The sequence below is a fragment of the Dendrobates tinctorius genome, unplaced genomic scaffold (genome assembly GCF_039654945.1).
Source record: "Dendrobates tinctorius isolate UK_male_01 unplaced genomic scaffold, ASM3965494v1 ptg000163l, whole genome shotgun sequence".
Classification (NCBI taxonomy): domain Eukaryota; kingdom Metazoa; phylum Chordata; class Amphibia; order Anura; family Dendrobatidae; genus Dendrobates; species Dendrobates tinctorius.
In genome coordinates, this window is record NW_027361830.1 from 12,074,241 (window position 1) to 12,089,360 (window position 15,120).

Genomic DNA, 15,120 nt, shown 5'->3' on the forward strand with positions numbered 1-15,120 from the left:
CGTTTGTGCTAAAACTGTGCTTCAGTGGCAAATCAGAAGGCCTGATTTCCACTTAAAAATTGTTAGGCCTAATATAGTGTTGCAGCCTGGAGGGCCAATTATTATTATTATTATTTATTATTACAGCGCCATTTATTCAATGGCACTTTACATGTGAGGAGGGGTATACATAATACATACAAGAACAGTAATCTTAAACAATACAAGTCACGACTGGTACAGGATGAGAGAGGACCCTGACCGCGAGGGCTCACAATCTACAACGGGATGGGCAAGGATACAGTAGGCGAGGGTAGAGCTGGTCATCCAGCGTTTTGGTGGATCGGTGGTTACTGCAAGTTGTAAGCTTGTCGGAAGAGGTAGGTCTTCAAGTTCTTTTTGAAGGTTTCCATGGTAGGCGAGAGTCTGATATGTTGTGGTAGAGAGTTCCAGAGTAGAGGGGATGTGCGGGAGAAATCTTGTATGCGATTGTGGGAAGAGGAGATAAGAGGGGAGTACAGAAGGAGATCTTGTGAGGATCGGAGGTTTCGTGCAGGTAAGTACCGGGAGACTAGGTCACAGATGTACGGAGGACTCAGGTTGTGGATGGCTTTGTATGTCATGGTTAGGGTTTTGAACTGGAGTCTTTGGGTAATGGGGAGCCAGTGCAGGGATTGACAGAGGGGAGAGGCCGGGGAATAGTGGGGGGACAGGTGGATTAGTCGGGCAGCAGAGTTAAGAATAGATTGGAGGGGTGCGAAAGTGTTAGAGGGGAGGCCACAGAGCAGGAGGTTGCAGTAGTCAAGGCGGGAGATGATGAGGGCATGGACTAGGGTTTTTGCAGATTCTTGGTTGAGGAATGTACGGATCCATGAAATATTTTTGAGTTGAAGTCGGCAGGAAGCGGAAAGGGATTGGATATGTGGTTTGAAAGAGAGATCAGTGTCAAGGATAACCCCGAGGCAGCGAGCTTGTGGGACTGGAGACAGTGGGCAGCCGTTTACTTTAATGGATAGGTCTGTTGGGGGGTCACGTGAGATTGGTGAAAGATGATTAATTCTGTTTTGTCAATATTAAGTTTTAGAAATTCTGATTAGTAGGGAGGTGATATCTGGTCCAGAGATGTAGATCTGTGTGTCATCAGCTTAGAGATGATACTGAAAGCCATGAGATTCTATGAGCTGTCCGAGGCCGAAGGTGTAAACGGAGAAGAGCAGGGGCCCAAGAACTGAACCTTGCGGGACAGATAGGGGGCGCGGTGAGGAGGTGGTGTGTGAATGGGAGACGCTGAATGTCCGGTCTGCTAGGTATGACGCAATCCAAGATAGGGCCAAGTCTGTGATACCAAGAGATGAGACGATCTGTAGTAATAGGGAATGGTCCACTGTGTCAAAGGCAGAAGACAGGTCCAGGAGGAGGAGGACAGAGTAGTGTCGCTTGGCCTTGGCGGCTAGTAGGTCATTGGTGACCTTAGTTAGGGCAGTTTCAGTGGAGTGGTGTGGCCGGAAGCCGGATTGCAAGTGGTCAAGGAGGGAGCAAGAAGAGAGGTGGGAGGATAGTTCAAGATGGATGTGTTGTTCCAGTAGTTTTGAGGCATAGGGGAGAAGTGATATAGGGCGATAGCTAGATACAGAGGATGGGTCAAGAGAGGGCTTTTTGAGGATACGTGTGATTGAGGTATGTTTAAATCTTGAGGGGAAAACATCAGTTGTTAGTGATAGGTTGAAGAGATGGGTTAGGGTTGGGATGAAAACTATGGTGAGGTTTGGGATGAAGTGGGATGGGATCGGGTCAAGTGCCCAGGTAGTGAGATGTGATCTTGAGAGTAGAGTGGAGAGTCGATCTTCTGTAATGGTGGAGAAGTTGGTTTTGGGGGAGGAGGGCAGGGCAGGTAGGAGGAAGGGCACTGGGGGTTGTTGACCAAAACTGTCTCTGATGTTATCAATCTTCTCCTTGAAAAATGAGGCAAAGTCTTCAGCTGAGATGAGTGGAGAGGGAGGAGGTGCTGGGGGGCGGAGGAGAGAATTGAAGGTGTTGAATAACTGTTTAGGGTTGTGAGACAGGGAGGATATGAGAGGTGAGAATTAGGTTTGTTTTGCTGCAGCGAGTGTGGCCTTGAAAGTAGTGAGGGACTGTTTGAATGTGATGAAGTCCTCATTGGAGTGGGATTTTTTCCATCTCCGCTCAGCAGCCCTGGAAGCCCGCCTCAGTTCTTTGGTCAGACTGGTGTGCCAGGGCTGTCTGTTAATTTTGCGAGTTTTGGTATGTTTGAGAGGGGCAACTGATTCCAAAGCTACAGCTATTGTGGTGTTATATAGAGCGGCAGCAGCATCCGCATTGTGTAGGGAACTTATGTCTGTAAGAGGGAGGAGGGATTCAGACAGTGAGTGTAGATCGAGGTGTTGAAGATTTCTGCGAGGGTGTGCGAGTTTTTGAGGTGGGGATTGTGGAACTGAGGAGGAGAGGGAAGAGAATGTAAGTAGGTTGTGGTCAGAGAGAGGAAGAGGTGAGTTAGAGAGGCTAGATAGGGAGCAGAGGCGGGTGAAGATGAGGTCTAGTGTGTGGCCATCTTTGTGAGTGGCTGCAGAAGACCATTGAGTGAGGCCGAAGGAGGAAGTGAGAGATAGAAGTTTAGTGGCAGCTGAGAGGGAAGTGTCAATGGGGATGTTGAAGTCGCCCAAGATGATAGTGGGGATATCAGTGGAAAGGAAATGAAGTAGCCAGGTGGTGAAGTGGTCAAAGAAGGTGGTGGCTGACCCTGGAGGGCGGTATATGACAGCTAGTTGGAGGTTGGAGGGGGGGTAGATGCGCACAGAGTGCACCTCGAAGGAAGGGAGGGTAACAGAGGGCAGCAGTGGTATTGGGGTGAAGGAGCAGTTATCTGACAGGAGAAAACCAACTCCTCCACCATGCTTGCAGCTGGGGCAGGGGGTGTGGGAAAGGTGGAATCCACCATATGAGAGTGCAGCAGGAGAGGCTGTGTCAGAGGAGGTGAGCAAAGTTTCGGTGATGGCGAGGAAGGAAAGTTTGTTAGTAATAAAAAGATCATGGATGAAAGAAAGTTTGTTGCAGACAGAGCAAGCGTTCCACAGAGCTCCTGTTAGTGGGACTGGGGAAGCTGGGGCTGGGCGAATGTGTATAAGGTTGGAGTGGTTACGGAAAGTTGTGATTGGGTGTGGATGGGAGGTAGAAATGACTGTGGGAATGTGGTGAGGAGGACCAGGATTTGGAGAGATATTGCCGGCAGTGAGGATGAGCAGAGACAGTGTTAGCAGGTGGGAGCAGGAGAGGGCATGAGGAGGCTGTCTGTGTTTGGAGACAGAGGATTGTATGTTGAGGAACAGATCTAAGGAAGAGGTGAGATGGATTGGAAGGATTGAAGAAGAGATGAACAGTTCCTTACTAGGTGTAGGGATTAGTGGGGTTATCAGAAAGTGAAGGATTATAGGGGTTAGAGTGGAAACAAACAGAAACATTGTTTACAGTTACTCTTTCCAGTTACCTTCTGTTCCCTTCTGGTTCAATTCTGGATTAATTCATATTTTCATATCATCTCACACTTTTAAGATACACACTTCTAGGATACACACTGCAGACTAAAGTCTTGGCAGACTTGTGCTATGCAATATATGTGCTACAAAGTGCATTCAGGTGTGAAGCTGAGAGGAGTGGTCTGTGCTCCTCTTGGTCAGATAATTAAGAGTGGACCAGATGCATATGATCAAGCCAAAGTAAACAAGGTCATAAATATTACTGGGGTAAAGCAGGGGGTTAGTTGAGTGACGTACCAATTAGATACTCCTAATCTTTTGTGCTAAAACTGTGTTTCAGTGGCAAATGAGAAGGCCAGATTTCCTCTTAAAAATTGTTAGGCCTACTATAGTGGTACAGCCACGAGGCGCAATTAGCTACAACAAATAGTTATGCTAAAACTGTGTTTCAGTGGCAAATCAGAAGGCTAGCTTTCCACTTAAGAATTGTTAGGCCTAATATAGTGGTACAGCCATTAGGCGCAATTAGCTACAACAAATAGTTTGCACTAATACTGTGTTTCAGTGGCAAATCAGAAGGCTATATTTCCACTTAAAAATCATTAGGCATAACAGTGTTGTTCAGGCACACTAAGAAAATAAATAGTGATTTTTCATTTAGTGACAGGTGACTGACAGTTGTGGGCCTAAGGTTGTGAAACAGCAGGTTACAAAATGAGATGGCTACTTACAATGATTGGGAAAAAGTGAGGTGGTGGTGGTAGGGGGAATATTCTTGGTGTTCGATGTTTACGTGGGTTAGGTGTTAATGTGAATAAAACCTCAACTGAACAAACACCATCTCGTCCTATCCAAAGACCATTGACAACATCTGTTACTGACCGGTATACCCAACTCCCTTTTTTTGGCACCCGCACAATGGTATGCCTTGTAGATGTGGCTCAGAAAGAGCATGTGCTCCAGTGGATGGCAAGCGCTGCATAAAGGTGCCTCTCCTCTTCTTCCTCCACCTTAACATTACACATAGTACAACCCTCAGAGGAGGCACCTCAATGACCCTTGTTTCCCCGGTGAAAAAAATTTCCAAACGCCCAACTGACTGTGAGGAACCTCCGATGGTCCATTCTGTAGAGCTGTTCACACATTGTATTCCATGGGCATCAGAGGTTTGCTCCGAAAAATCACAGAATCCAGAGGTGGAAAGCATATGTACTGATGCCCATCATTTTTTTCATGTTGGATGCGAGGCTGGACAAAGTAGGATCCGAGCAGAATCCAGACCCTCGTCTCCAGTCATTAGCCAACAAGAGTGGTGGTGATCTTGATGAGGAGGAAAGTGACTCTCAGGGTGAGGAGTGTTAGAACAGAGAGGATGGCAATGAGGTTGTAGATCCCACTTGGTTTGAACCCAGAGGTATGCTGCTCAGCAGAGGAGGTGGAGGAAGAGGAAAATGAGGGGGTTACGTTGCGGTTTCCCACACAGACATGAAGTGACGCAACCATGACAAGCACTGCATCCTCAGGCCCAACTCTACCTGTGGCCAGCACTGGTCACGAGTGAGTAGATCACAGGGGTGGCAAGGGTTATCTAGAGAGTGCGTGTTTTGAGACCACAAAGGATGATCCAACACATGCTATCTGTCAAATGTGCAAAAAAAAACTTAGCAGAGGCAAAAATTGCAAAAATTTGACAACTACATGCATGAACCAGCACATACACGATCAACATGCTTTAGTGTGGGAACCTCACTGGGCGAAAATGCGGACTTGTAGATTTCGCCAACCACCGGCCGTCCTATCAACCCCATCTGCTGCTTCTTCCGTCACCATTCCAATTGTTCACACACAGGTCTCCGGCCCCAAAAACTACAGTTGTTTACCCATCACAGTCGGGGTAACTGAGAGCCGGTCAGCTGTTATGGAAGTAGACATAACTGCTGCTTTTGTGTCACATAGCACAACACATCTTTCTCCATCCACCATAACATTTCAGCCTGCACCTCACTCACAGTCCAGCAGTTTGTCCTGTTCTCCGTACTCTGCCTTATCTCAGCACAGCAGCCAGCTCTTGGTTCTGTAGTTGTGGTCACATAAAAGAATGTTTTCCTCCTACCCATGGCAAAGCTAAGAGCTTGAACTCCACCATCTCCAATCTGTTGGCCAAGGAAATTCTGCCTTTCCACCTGGTGGATACAGATACTTTCCAAATGTTGATGGCTATCGCAGTCCCCCACTACCAGTTGCCTTTACTTCTCAAAGAAACCTGTGCCTGCGCTGCACCAGCATGTCGCCTACAACATCATTTGTTCCCTAAAAAAATCCATGTCTGCCAGGGTGCATTTCACCACTAACACCTGGACGAGCAAACATGATCAGTGGCGTTACATCTCCCTGACTGGGCACTGGGTGACTCTGGTGGCTGTGGGGGGCAGGCGATCAAGGGTCTCCTCCAAAAATCTTTGAATCCCCTATGTTTGAGGGACAAACCTCTGTATCTAACAGTTCCTCCACTGCTTCTGCCTCCTCCACCTACTCTAGGGCTTTGGAGATCGCAGTCAGGTACTCAGGCCAAGTTAGAGCAATGGCTGTCTCCACTAAACCTGGAGCCAGGGAAGGCCGTGTGCGATAACGGTCCAAATCTGGTGGCGACCCTATGTCGTGGCAAACCTTACACACAGGTTGCATGGCTCACATCCTCAACCTGGTGGTACAGCAATTTCTATGCCCCTATCCCAGCCTGTATTTGCTGCTGCAGAAAGCACAGTTGATGTGTGCTCACTTCTGAAAAGCGCACCCTGCAGGTCATCGACTTGCATCACTACTAAGGTCTTTCGACCTACCGGTTAACCATTTGATTAATGATGAATTCCACTCTGCACATATTACAGTGGCTGTGACAGAAGCGACAAGACCTGATGCAGTATGTCCTTTTGCATAGCCGGGGTCAAACCAGTCCGGACGTGGTGCAAATCACCCTTGCAGGGTGGGCACAGGTGAAGGACATCTGCATCCTTCTGTTCAATTTTGAAATGGCTACTAAGATGAAGATGCCATCATCCGCATCACTATTTTGGTCATCTATTTGTTGGAGCACACTTTGAATAGGCTGTGTAAGGACGTGATGGTCCCAGCGGAAGAGTTGGAAGCAGAGGAGCATGGAGAATGGATAACAATATCTCAAATTTCGAATGGATAACAATATCTCAAATTTCCGGACTGTCGTCACATAGACGGGTGCCATAGAAGGGTGGCTTACAGCAATCAAGGGTAGCTCATGGTACCAGAAAAACTGTTAGTGAAGATGCAGAAGCCAAGGAACAAATTGAGGAAGACAAGGTGATGGACGCACAACAGTCAGAAGATGAAGAGGATAATGATATGCTCTCTGTTTTCTGTGGTTGGCGTGAGGGGATGGAGGAAGCAACCTTGAGTATTACCCCGCTACCAACGCAGCATGGACTTGGACTTCATGGAAGTACCCAACACATGAGAGCCTTCTTTCTGCACTATCTTCAACATGATGCATTTATTCTTAGGGTTATAAATAGTGCTGACTACTGGGTTGCCACTCTGTTAGATCCACGGTGCAAGAGTAAATTTAGCCAGATACTTCTCCCCTTGGAAAGGAATGCATGCATGCTCGAAATATGCTTGTAGACAAGCTTAAAAGCGGTTTTCCCCAAGACAGCAGTGAGGCACACAGTGTGCATCCCATTTGTAGAGATCCAACCCCGGGAACATCAAGGCATCATTGCCAAAACATTAGCAGCAGCAGCAGTGTAAGTGGCATAATCAATTTCTGTGCGTCGCTTAGCACATTTTTTAGACCAGCCTGTGCACCAGCAGAACAGAGTAAAAGTCTGTCACGTTGTGAACGACTGGAGTGGATGGTGCAGGAGTATCTGGAGCTCAATATCAATGCCATCAGGGGAGGTTTTGACCACTTTACATTTTGGTCTTCAAAAATGGAAGTGTCCTGAGCTCGCCTGTCACGCCTTGGAGGTTTTGTCATATCCAGCGATCTCTCAGAAAGTGTCTTCTGCACTGCTGTTGGTGTCCTGACGGATAGGCGCATCAGGCTGTTCCCTCAAAGTGTATACCACCGAACTTTCATTAAAATGAAGAAGTCATGGATCTCTGATGACACTCGTGCCCCAGTCACAGTTTGTTCAGACTAGGCTATGGCATCATTTTTAGTGTCATGTATTCATCTTGCATTATTGCAGTCTGTGCCATCTTTGTGGTGTCTTCTGTGACTGCTGTTATTACTGCTGCTGTTACAAATAATGTTTTTAAATGTGGAGAGTCCAAGCTGGGTTTCCATCTGGTGGGTTTCCCGTGTAAGTAGGTCTCCCAGACAAGAAGGCCTGCACTTACTCCCAGTCAATTACCTGTGCTATTTTTCTTACATTTTTCTATCAATAGTAGTCTATAAAACCAATGTTTGTGCTTTCTGAGTGTGGCTGGAATTAAAAAAAGGTGTTGCATGAGGTATCAGGTCTCCCAGCTAAGAAGGCTTACACCACTCCCTTAACTACCAGGTCTTCATTAAAATTTCAATTCTAAACTATAAATGATGGTCCAGAGCCTGATATCTCATGCATGGGCCATGGCTGACTGCTGCTGTACCATTCACTAATTTCTACTGTGGGCCAGTTGATGCCACTCTCACTGGTGTCTGCTACTAATTTTAGCTGTTTGGGAAACTTTTGTCACCCCTATGTGTTTTGTTTTTGCCTCCCATTGAATCTAATGTGGTTTAGGTGCGTTCTTTGAACCGTTCGGCGAAAGGAATTCCATTCAGTGAATCCGAACCAAACCTTGAAGGGTTCTCTCATCTCTAATGCCAACCCACTGCCTTTTTCTATCATAGGTGTAAATGAGGCCAATGGTGGATTGAGACACAGTTCTTTGAAGGGTTGTAAGGCTGTGTGCACATGCTGCGGATTAGGTGCGGATTCATCTGCGCGGATTTTGTAAAATCCGCAGGTGAAACCGCAGGTCAAAATACCTGCGGTTTTACCTGCGGATTGCTCTGCGGTTTTGCCCTGCGGTTTTTCATCTCCTCAATGGAGGAGATGGCAAACCGCAGGAGAATCCGCAGAAAGAATTGACATGTCAATTCTTTCTGCGGATTGAAAACCGCAGATAATCCGCCCGGAAAATTCCGCACCGTCTGCATTGCGGTTTTTGATTCCCATAGGGAATCATGGTACTGTACACCGCAGTAGAAACCGCTGCGGGTCCGCAGCGGCCAAAACCGCTGCGGAACCGCAGCAAAATCCGCAGCGTGTGCACATAGCCTTAGCTTAGGCTCCCTGCTATCAATAACGTCCCCAGTTGCTGTTTTTGTCCACAAATCCATAGGTTTAGCTTCAAATGAGTTAGATTTATATATTTATATATACAACACTGCTGAACAGATCCAAAACAATAAATAGTGGGTCCAGTGTATGTCCAGAGACCGAAGCAGAGAAAAGTAATGTATTTTGGAAGTTTTAGAGGCTTTTTAAGTGGTCATAAAAAGGTTTTGCTCCTCTGCCAGAACACTGTAGAGGCTTAGCTTTCAATGTGGATGTGTCACATTTTTGCTATTTCATCCGGAGAGCAGCATGTTGTATGCAACAGAGACCCTGATTCCAGCGATGTATCACTTACTGAGCTGCTTTGAGTAGTTTGAAGGAAATCACACTTTTATTAGCAGGAGTTTATCACTGCAGGACTAGATGTCTTTTGCCAAACCACAGACACAGTGCACAAAACACAGCCACTCAATGAGAAAAACATAAAAAGAAATATAGTGTGTATATGCACAGATTAGGCAGATTAAGGAAAAGATTTTCTTATAAATATAAGTATATAAATATTTGATTTTTATTAATTCTACATAGTTACTATTTCTGTTTGCTGTTTCTGGTATACTTTCTAAGTTATTTTAAAATGATGTATGCATGAGTCCAGACGCACGCACATCTGTCTTAATGTCAGCCCACAGGCATAGAAGCTGCTTCTTTCAATATTGATACAGTAAGAGGTCAGCTTGACGCTCTTCTGCACTGACCCTTCTCTGCACAATGACAGGTAATTTGGCAGTAGTTTTACAAAGTGTTCTATTTTCATAAGGGAAATGAGAAAACAAATTGTCCCATGGAAGGTTTCTGTCTATCGCAATTACTTGATTGTTTTTTCTTGCTACCCTTACATGATTTCATTTATTGAGTAGTTTTATTATAGAGTGGAAACTACAGAAAATAACATGCAATATTATACACATAGGAAAGGTTCCATGTTGGATTACATATTATGTATAAGTCAAATTTACACTGTTGAAAGCACTGGTAGCTTTAACATTACAAAAAACAACTAAACCTGACATGTAGAGAAAGTTGTCTGATCTTCTCATTTCTAAACTCGTATATTAAAAGCAGCAATAACATCAAAGCAAACACTTTGAAGAGTAGTGACTAGTGAGGATGGAAGTTAGAGAACACCAGGATTGGGAGGCCATTTTCCATTTTTTCATTTCTGTTTTTTGCTCCCCTTCTTCCCCAAGCCATAACTTTTTTTTATTTTTTCATCAATATGGCCACGTGAGGGCTTGTTTTTTGCAGGATGAGTTGCACTTTTGAACAACACCATTGGTTTTGCCATATAGTGTACTGGAAAACAGTAAACAAAATTCCAAGTGGGGTGAAATTGCAAAAAAAAAAAGTGCAATTCCACAATTGTTTTTGTGGAACATTGGAAAAACCAGCACCAAACAACTTATAACATACCTTTTCAAACTTTCTCGCTGGACCATCAGTGTACGGCTTGCAAAATCCCGGGTGCAACACCTGAAATGATCAGCGTCATACAAATTCCAGGCCAAGGAGGAAAAAATAGGTGGCACTCCGTGATGCTGTAAAACAATCCTTTCTTTATTCAATGCAAGTAGTACATGGATGCAGGACAGCAGGTGCCGTGGAGGACGACGGCCATTTCGCATCGATCAGATGCTACAATCGGTCCTGAATATAATGATGAATATTTTCACATGGAAAGAAAATTAAGGCTGTGTGCACACGATGCAGATTTGCAGCGTTTCCGCAGCGGATTTTACCGCGCAGAAACGTTGCATATCCGCATTGTGAAGTACAGTACCTTTAAAATGAATGGAAAAAAAAAAAACGCTGTGCAGACGCTGCAGATTTTTCCGCGCGGTTTTCCTGCGGTACAAAATCCGCAGCATGTTACTTCTTTTGTGCGGTTTTCTATCTCCCCTGTCTCCAAATCCGCAGGGGGAAAACCGCAATGGAAAACCGCACAAAAACCGCATGAAAACCGCGTGAAAAATGGAAGAAATCCGCAGGAAAAATGCAGGTCATTTGACCTGCGGTTTTCTTCCATTCTGCACGGAAAAATCCGCAGGGCTCAAAACTCCGTCTGCACTCAGCCTAAAGGAGTTGTCCCATAAACAAAGTATGTTTTAATTAATCGAGCTTAGATATTGGAATAATATATTATGTAAGAGCAGCATAAGGTCCAATTTAATTATGTAATAAAGGATGAAAAAACCTTGAATAATACAGATAATAAAGTTAGATATAAACAAAAGTGATACCCCCACAGTGAATTCCTCCACACAACCTTCCACACATAGCATAATGACCCTTCAGTACCCACCTCCCTCAATTCCCTCGAAAAAGAATGGTGACCTCATCACAGTGACATTATCCATTATCCCCAAATAGCCCTCTATAAAGTATAATAGCCAAAAAGAGTGCTCCATAAAGTATAATGGGCCCCACATAGTCCTCCACACAGTATAATGGGGACCTAAATTGCTTACCATACAGTATAATGGGCCCACGTAGTGCTCCATACAGTATAATGGGCACCACAAAGTGATCCATACAGTGCAACGGGCAGCATATAGTGCTCTATACAGTATAATAGCCTCACATAGTGTTCCATACAGTACAAAGCGCCTCACAGCGACCGGCTGGGTGTTGTGGGCCAAATATACTTTGGCGACCCACCCGGCATAGCGGGCCAATTATAGTCGCCCTGTGTGCCAGTTTTTGCCAGCAGGCCAGAATATGACATTTGTACCCTTTACAGAAAGCTGACAATGAGTGGTAGGGGGCATGACTAGACCACCTGATAGGTTTATTAGTCCTTTAGTAATAATCTCGTGCTGATAAAACAATGATTTTATACTAGCTAAATTAAGCAGCCCATCAAGTAATCTATCTCTGGAATCTCTCTATGCTCCTAGAAGTAAGTTCCATCTAAAATCCCTTTTAAAGGGAATCTCACCCCATTTTTGGCCTATGAGCTGCGGCCACAGCCATCAGGGGCTTATCTACAGCATTCTGTAATGCTGTAGATAAGCCCCCGATGTAACCTGAAAGATAAGAAAAGCGAGTTATATTTTGCTCACCCGGGGGTCCAGTCCGATGGGTGCGATGGTCCAGTCCGGCGCCTCCCTTCTTCTAGCGATGACGTCCTCCTTCTTACTTCTGCCGAGGTTCCTGCGCAGGCGTACTTTATCTGACCTCTCTGACCTTTCCCGGCACCTGCGCACTGCAGAATGCTGTAGATAAGCCCCTGATGGCTGTGGCCGCAGCTCATAGGCCAAAAATGGGGTGACAGATTCCCTTTAAACAGACAAATAATTGGCAAACCAGCTTTCATAAGTATACTCATTATGGATTATAGGCCTGTGTAAATCTAAAAGCAATCATCCAACAAACAACAATGCAACTTATGCCAACAAAAAATCATTGTGACAGTAATACATTGTCTCTTGAAAACAAGAGATGATTACCACATGGTGCTGTATGAGGACATAATGATTGTCTTGACAATCATTCTTCTCTATACAGATTTTATTGGCTCGTGTTAAAGGGCAAGTAAACATTTACAGTGCCTTGAAAAAATATTCATACTCGTTGACCTTTTTCACAATTTTTCCCATTACATCAACAAATTTAAATGTATTTTATTAGGATTTTATGTGATATACCAACACAAAGTAGCAAGCATTTAAAAGTTGAAAAGGGAATGATACATGATTTTCTAAATATTTTTAAAATATAAATCTGAAAATTGAAATGCTCTTTTGTCTTCAGCTCACTGTAGTCTAGTACCTCTAGATAAAATCCTGAATGAACAATTACCTCTAGAAGTATTATAATTAGTAATTTGAGTCCTCCTGTGTGTTCTTTACTCTCAGTATAACTTCAGCTTTTCTGTGAAGGACTCAGAGGTTTTTTGAGAACATTAGGGATCATGAAAGCTAAGAAACACACCAGACAGGTCAAGGATAAAGTTGTCAAGCAAAGTAAAGTGGGGTTAGGTTATGAAAAAATAGTCCAAGCTCTGAACATCTCACAGGGCACTGTTCAATCCATCCCCCTTCACAGTCTCCATTCCCATTCACAGTCTCCATAACCCTTCACTGTCTCACTTTATCATGGTGTCTACAGTGAAATTTGCTGATGGCAGTGTACTTAGGTGGAGCTGCATGAACAAGTGCTTCTGGTGTCATGGAGCTACATCTCATTGATAGTATCATGAATTCACAGATATACTGCTCTAATTTGAAAGTAAGGATGCTAACATCACTCCAAGCCCTTGATAGACATGCACTTTTTCCAATATGACAATGATCCAAGACATATCTAAAGCCACGGTTGTATTTCCAAAGAAGAGCAGGGTGAAAATAATTCAGTAATTTAGATCTCCTGATCTAAAACCCAATCAAAACACCTATGGAAAATTAATAATAATAATAATAATAATTTTATTTATATAGCGCTGACATATTCCGCAGCACTTTACATTTTAGAGGGGACTTGTACAGACAATAGACATAACAGCATAACAGTAATCACATAGATCATAACAGATACCAAGAGGAATGAGGATCCTGCTCACGAGTTTACAATCTATGAGGAAAAAAGGTAGACACGAAAGGTGGGTGGTAACAGTTGCCTTCATTGTTCAGACCAGCCATAGTGTTGAGTATATAACAGTACGGACACAGAGGGATAATAGATGCATAAAGCATGTGGGAACAGGATGCGGGGAATCTGGTTATGGTAAAACTTTTGACTGGGCCACCCAGGGATAGTTAGGCAAACCCCTTAACACCCAAGAGTGGTTTACATGTTCATGACCGGGCCAATTTTTACAATTCTGACCACTGTCCCTTTATGAGGTAATAACTCTGGAACGCTTCCATGGATCCTGGTGATTCTGACATTGTTTTCTCGTGACATATTGTACTTCATGTTAGTGGTAAAACTTCTTTCATATAACTTGCGTTTATTTGTGAAAAAAACGGAAATTTGGTGAAAATTTTGAAAATTTCGCAATTTTCCAACTTTGAATTTTTATGCCCTTAAATCACAGAGATATGGCACCCAAAAAACTTAATAAATAACATTTCCCACATGTTTACTTTACATCAGCACAATTTTGGAAACAAAATTTTTTTTTCTTAGGAAGTTATAAGGGTTAAAAGTTGACCAGCGATTTCTCATTTTTGCAACACCATTTTATTTTTACAGACCACATCACATTTGAAGCCACTTTGAGCGGTCTATATGATAGAAAATACCCAAAAAGTGACACCATTCTAAAAACTGAACCCCTTAAGGTGCTCAAAACCACATTCAAGAAGCTTATTAACCCTTCAGGTGCTTCACAGGAATTTTTTGAATATTTAAAAAAAATGAACATTTAACTTTTTTCACAAAAAAAATACTTCAGGTTCAATTTTTTTTATTTTACCAAGGGTAACAGGAGAAGTTGGACTGCAAAAGTTATTGTGCAGTTTGTCCTTAGTACGCTGATACCTGATATGTGGGCACTGTTTCGGCGCATGGCAGAGCTCAGAAGGGAAGGAGAGCCGTTTGACTTTTTCAATGTAAAATTGGCTAGAATTCAGATCGGACGCCATGTCACGTTTGGAGAGCCCCTGATGTGCCTAAACAGTGGAAACCCCCCACAAGTGACCCCATTTTGGAAACTAGACCCCCCAAGGAACTTATCTAGATATATGGTAAGAATTTTGAACCAACAAGGGCTTCACAGAAGTTTATAACGTACAGCGGTACAATTAAAAAATCATATTTTTTCCACAAAAATGATCATTTCACCATCAATTCTTATTTTTCCAAGGGTAACAGGACCCTAAAAGTTATTGTGCAATTTGTCCTGAGTACGCTGATACCCCATATGTGGGTGTAAACCACTATTTGGGCGCATGGCAGAGCTCGGAAGGGAAGCAGCATCATTTGACGTTTTTGGCTGGAATTGAGATCGGACACCATGTCGCGTTTGGAAAGCCCCTGATGTACCAAAACAGTGAAAACCCCCCACAAATTACACCATTTTGGAAACAAGACCCCCCAAGGAACTTATCTAGATGTGTGGTGAGTAGAGTTGAGCGATACCGTCCGATACTTCAAAGTATCGGATCGGAATGGATCGGCCGATCTTAAAAAAAAGTATCGGTATCGCCGATTCCGATACCGGAAGTCCCATTCAAGTCTATAGGACTTCCGGTATCGGAATAAGAAAAATCCTGTTTTTCCCTTGTACAGCCTCTCTGGGGTCTGTACGGGCCTTTCGGGGGGCTGTGCCGGCCTGCCAGGGG